This window comes from Lepisma saccharinum, chromosome 19 (assembly GCF_977018435.1).
Source record: "Lepisma saccharinum chromosome 19, izLepSacc3.1, whole genome shotgun sequence".
NCBI lineage: Eukaryota > Metazoa > Arthropoda > Insecta > Zygentoma > Lepismatidae > Lepisma > Lepisma saccharinum.
Window position 1 is genome coordinate 29,226,065 of NC_139247.1, and position 5,441 is coordinate 29,231,505.

Genomic DNA, 5,441 nt, shown 5'->3' on the forward strand with positions numbered 1-5,441 from the left:
CTAGCATTGGAATCAGTATCGGCGCATGCATGGGTGTCGCCAGAAATTTTTGTAGGAGGGGGGGAGGTCAGGCCTTTGATAAAATTTGAGTAGTAGAAATAATAAAAGACATAAGAAATATTACACAGGCCTGCGATGAAAAAAATACAAGGGAAGTGATAGGTGAACTTTATGTATTTTGCGGTGCTGACTTCAAAAAAATGAAGAAAAATGTCTATCACGTCACGTTTTCTTGAAAAATTTAATTGTACGTGGATTTGTATGAACATTTACCATAAATATGTTGTTTCGGCGTGGAATATCTTTCCTCTCTGCCTAAAAAATATTGTATCACAGTGCAAGAAGTACGTGGTGAAACGATACCCCTCTGTGACTCCCCCCCATCGACGTCCCTCCCTCCCCGTCGCAATCGCTCTCGATTAATAGCATCGCGCAAATCCTTATCTTGGTTCGCCGACTGCGCAGGAACTCTCGCTAAGCCAGCGTAATCGGCAGTCACCTTCCAGTTGTGTCGGGCTTTATCTGGATTGATCCTGAACGTGTTATTCGTAAGACTGAATTCTTGCGACTTGTCTGGAGGCAGCAGAAACAATATAAAACAGATGTCCTCATGAGGGACTCAGTTTATCGCTCTTTAACCCAGCAGATCATGTAGTTACCGTGTTCGTAGTAAGAGAAAAGACGTGGAAATTTGTAAGTTCGTCTCAATTTGTCTTTCATGTGTAGTGTCGTGCGTGCGCTGATACAGTGACAAGTGAAAACTGCATCACAAAGACAATTGTAACTGGTGCTTTCCTCTGTGCGTTTCGTGAACCATGGCTTCGAGTTCGAGACATTGTGAAAATGTGCCAGATGACTTTTGTTACATATACGGCGAATATAGTGTTCTTAAACATCGCATGAGTAGCATTACAAACTATGTAAGAAAACTTTATCTTGAGTATTTTGGCATGAAACTCCGAGACCAGGACAAGTCGTGGGCTCCTCGTAAAGTGTGTGTGCAGTGTCTCAATGATCTACGCTTATGGCTCAATGGAAAGAAGACTGCTTTACGCTTTGGAATTCCTATGACATGGAGGGAGCCGAGAAACCACTGTGATGATTGTTACTTTTGTGCCTGCCATGTCCGTGGGTATAACCGAAAAAATCACAAGCTAATCTCTTATCCTGAGAACATTCTATCGGCCATATGCCCCGTTCCTCATGGACCTGATGTGCCAGTGCCTTTGCCTCCAACTGAATTACCAGTCATCTCTTCAGAGTCTTCAGACTCGGAACATCCAGACGGTCAAGGCTCCGATACCGAATATAAGCCCTCTGGAGGAGATTCACCTCAGCCCTTCTCTCAGGTTGAAGTTAATGATCTGACTAGAGATCTGGGCCTTTCGAAAGAGGCAGCTGAATTGTTGGGCTCCAGATTGAAAGAAAAACATTTATTGGCCAAAGGAACCACGTTTTATTGGTACAGAAATCGAGAAAAGGACTTTGTTCAGTACTTTGAGGAAGCGGAGAACCTGGTCTATTGTTCTGATGTTCCCGGATTGATAAAGATGAATGGAGGCTGTTTATAGATTCATCGACAAGGAGCCTGAAAGCTGTCCTTCTTCATCACGGACGCCAGTATGCATCTGTATCAGTTGCACACTCGGTACATTTACAAGAACGCTATGAAAACCTGGCTCTCGTCCTCAACAAAATAAAATATGCCGACCACGGTTGGACCATTTGCGGTGATTTGAAAGTTATCTCCATGCTTCTTGGTCAACAAGGTGGATATACAAAGTTCCCATGTTTCATTTGTGAGTGGGACAGCCGTGCAAAGACTCAACATTGGGTCAAGAAAGAATGGGCTAAAAGACAAAATCTTGAACCAGGCACCAATAATGTGATTCGGAACAGCTTAATTGACCCAAAAAAGTATTGTTACCCCCGTTGCATATCAAATTAGGTGTAATGAAGCAATTTGTCAAGGCTATTCCAAAAGATGGCGATTGTTTCAAATACCTGTGCAAAAAGTTTCCAGGTTTATCCGCAGCCAAGTTGACAGAGGGAATCTTTGTTGGTCCAGATATCCGCAAGCTCATGAAGGATAAAGACTTTGAGACTAGCATGACAACAAAGGAGAAAGAAACTTGGGTTGCCTTCAAAGATGTGGTCAGTAAATTTCTGGGGAATTACAAGGATCCTGACTATAAAGCAATTGTTATGAATATGCTGGACAAATTTCAAGCGTTGGGTTGCTCCATGAGTGTCAAACTACATTTCCTTCACTCACATGTGGACTATTTCCCCGAAAATTTAGGAGCAGTCAACGAAGAACAGGGTGAAAGGTTCCATCAAGATATTAAAGATATAGAGCGCAAATATCAAGGACGATGGGACAAGAACATGCTCGCCTTCTACTGTTGGATGTTAACACGAGAGAGGCCTGAGATCGCACATAAAAGAACAACGTCAAAAAGAAGTTTCAAAGGCAAAAGGGTACATACGTAAATATAAACTTTGTTTGTGTTTGATTTTGTTGTTTGTTCAGTTTACAATTTGTGTCAAACGTTCATGTACACATACATTGCTCCTCGTGGTCAATCGTCTATTTTATGTACATTACCTTAATAAACACAAATGAACATAATACGTTGGTGCTTTCTTTTCTAGAAACTTCACCATAATGGGATGTTAAAAGTGTAAACGCAAGGGAACTTTGTGTTTTTCTCTCGACCAGAGGCGGCTCGTCCGATCTGGCAACAGTGGTTTTCTTACATTTAAACCTATAAAAAATACAATCAATTGCTAATAAATCAATTTGCATCACCAAGCATCGATTTTGCATAGATTTAAATGGATAAAAACCACTGTTGCCAGATAGTGCATGCAAAATTGTTCGCGAAAATTCCTTTTCACATAGGATTTTAGCAAAAATATTGATATCGATTGTACAAAAAATCCTGACGTGATGGAAGAAAATGGAGGTCATTTTCGAAATCAGCACACCCAGTAACATAAAACTCAACGAACACGTCTCTTGTATTTTTCAACAACTTCAATTTCGCAGGCCTGTGTTATTATTGGTAAGAAGTAAAGGTAACCAATCAATTCCTTTCTGTCTCCATTCGCTTTAATTATTATGCACATGTCCGAACTTTTTTCTTGTCATACCATTACCGATCATTACTTTGATACAATAGCCTTCTCTTCCAATTTCCTAGCATGTTCGTGAGGCCATAGAAAGGAATATAGGGCATATATGAGGCCTTTGTTCCACCATAGTAACATGAACGCCCGAACTTCTGCCACACAGCCCTGGAGATGTGTGTTGTAGCAACATGGAAAAGGCATGTACGGAAGGTTTGAACCCAAAGATTCAAGCATGGGCTGATTTATAAGGAGTGTGGCGGCCTGGCATTTCTAAATTACACAAATCGAAAAAGTCATTAATTATGCGATTACCCCACAGGCTTCTAACATTAATTATAAGAACTAAATAGCGTCCACCTCTCCACTAACATCCAAAAATTAAGCTGTATCCCTCAAGATGCTAACTAACTAACTAACTCTCTAGCCTTCTTGAACCCGAAGGTTCACGGCTGCAGCAACACAGGCCTTCCATCTGTCCCTATCTTGAGCAAGATCTATATGCTATTTTCCATCTCTATCGATTTCCTTTAGGTCCATCTCAACGTTGTCCCTCCATCTTCGTCTTGGTCTTCCTATAGATGTCTAAAATCAATTTTAATCGATCAATATAAGAGTACACGAGGCCTCCCTTTGACGTTTAAAATTACGTGATCACCTCTGCCAATTGCCATAAGAGTAAGTAGTGATAGCTCGTCTTAAATTGCGTTGAGCCTCCTTGACGACTAATATTAAATGATCACCCGTAGAAATAAATAACTTCTAAAGGTAGCGATAACCTCCAATGAACCTTCTAGGCATCAGTTAGGAAAATGTTATCCACCTTTCGGCAAGGATGCGGTCAAAGCAGTAAGGTGTAAAGAAATTGGCCGACATTACTGGAACTAGCAAAACAAGCGAAAGTATCACACTATAGCCGTGACTCGAAGACAGAATCATTTTAGACACGCTTGTGAAATACTCTTACGACGTGATCATTCTCTGATACTGCTATATCTTAAACATGTCAATCAGTATTCATTCACAGAACCTATGCTTTAGGTTACAAGAAAGATTTTGTACAATGTAATGTAATTTTATACTAAAGAAACATTAATAGGAGTATTAATGGAATTTCACCACTAAAGACAGAAGTTAGCAGCTCCTTCTTAATAATTACTCCCTTAACTGAGGAATTAATTCTACTTTTATTATTAACAGTAAAATGTCCCCCTTTGGCTTCAGGTAATAACATAAGGATATTCTATAATACCAATTATTCAGGTCGAAAGTGATTGCACTTAGCTTCTTACTTTGGTGAAGTAAATTGAAGTATTCAATAATTTTTCAATAGAAAACAAATGTTATTATTAACTCTGCGTGAGTCCGGAACAACGCACGCTCTTCTGGAGCAACTCTGAGGAAAGCACTTTCACTTCCTGGCTTTATGGCCTTGCAGAACGTGTTATTCCGTCTTAACCGCTACTTTGAGATCCTTGAACTTGACATAGAGGCCGATGCTCAAGTCAAGAACGCACAGTGTGTGTCAGGGTTCGCTTTCTTTTGGGGAAAGTGTATTTCAAAGAGAACTTTATGTGCGGATGGCAGATGGTCGTTGCAGCAGGGAACAGCCATGAAGACAGCTATAGGCCTGGAGGAAGGGTTGTGAAGGTAGAAAATACCTTCAGAAAGCTTGCTTCATTTGGTTTATTTCACTTCGCATGTCTACCACTTTTGGCTTATTGTGAATATGAGAATGGATGATGATTTGAAATTGATTAAGGGACACCCATAAAGAACACCTATACCCAGGCTTCGATTCGAGCCCTGGCGTCGTAGAGCGCTATGCTAACCACTCCGCCACGGAGACCTGCTTCAGAAATATTAGAAAATAATGTGCAATTACTTGTATTTTAGCTGTATTCTGTTTCTTCTTTCCATCTAGCAGATGATATAAAATGAAATAATTATAGCAAAGAAATATGAATGTCCTTTGTGAGAACATAACCCCAGTTTACTCTTCCAGAATATGGGAAGTCAATGCATGAATTGATTTATGCTCCAGATAACATGCGTTATCACAAGCCACAAGCTTTGGGTGACCATAATATTTTGACCAAGAAAACGGGACATACCCAGGAGATCAGTTTGCCCTCCTACCTCCTGAAAAATCGGTTAGGCCTATTTGTAAAATTATTGTTATTATTAACGTATTGTTATATATCTTAAAATATGAATCACATAAACAATGCGTCATGAACAATAAATTCATTGTGATCTACCGTTGTTATAAGGAATTAATTATTATAATCGCGGTATAGTTTTTCTTG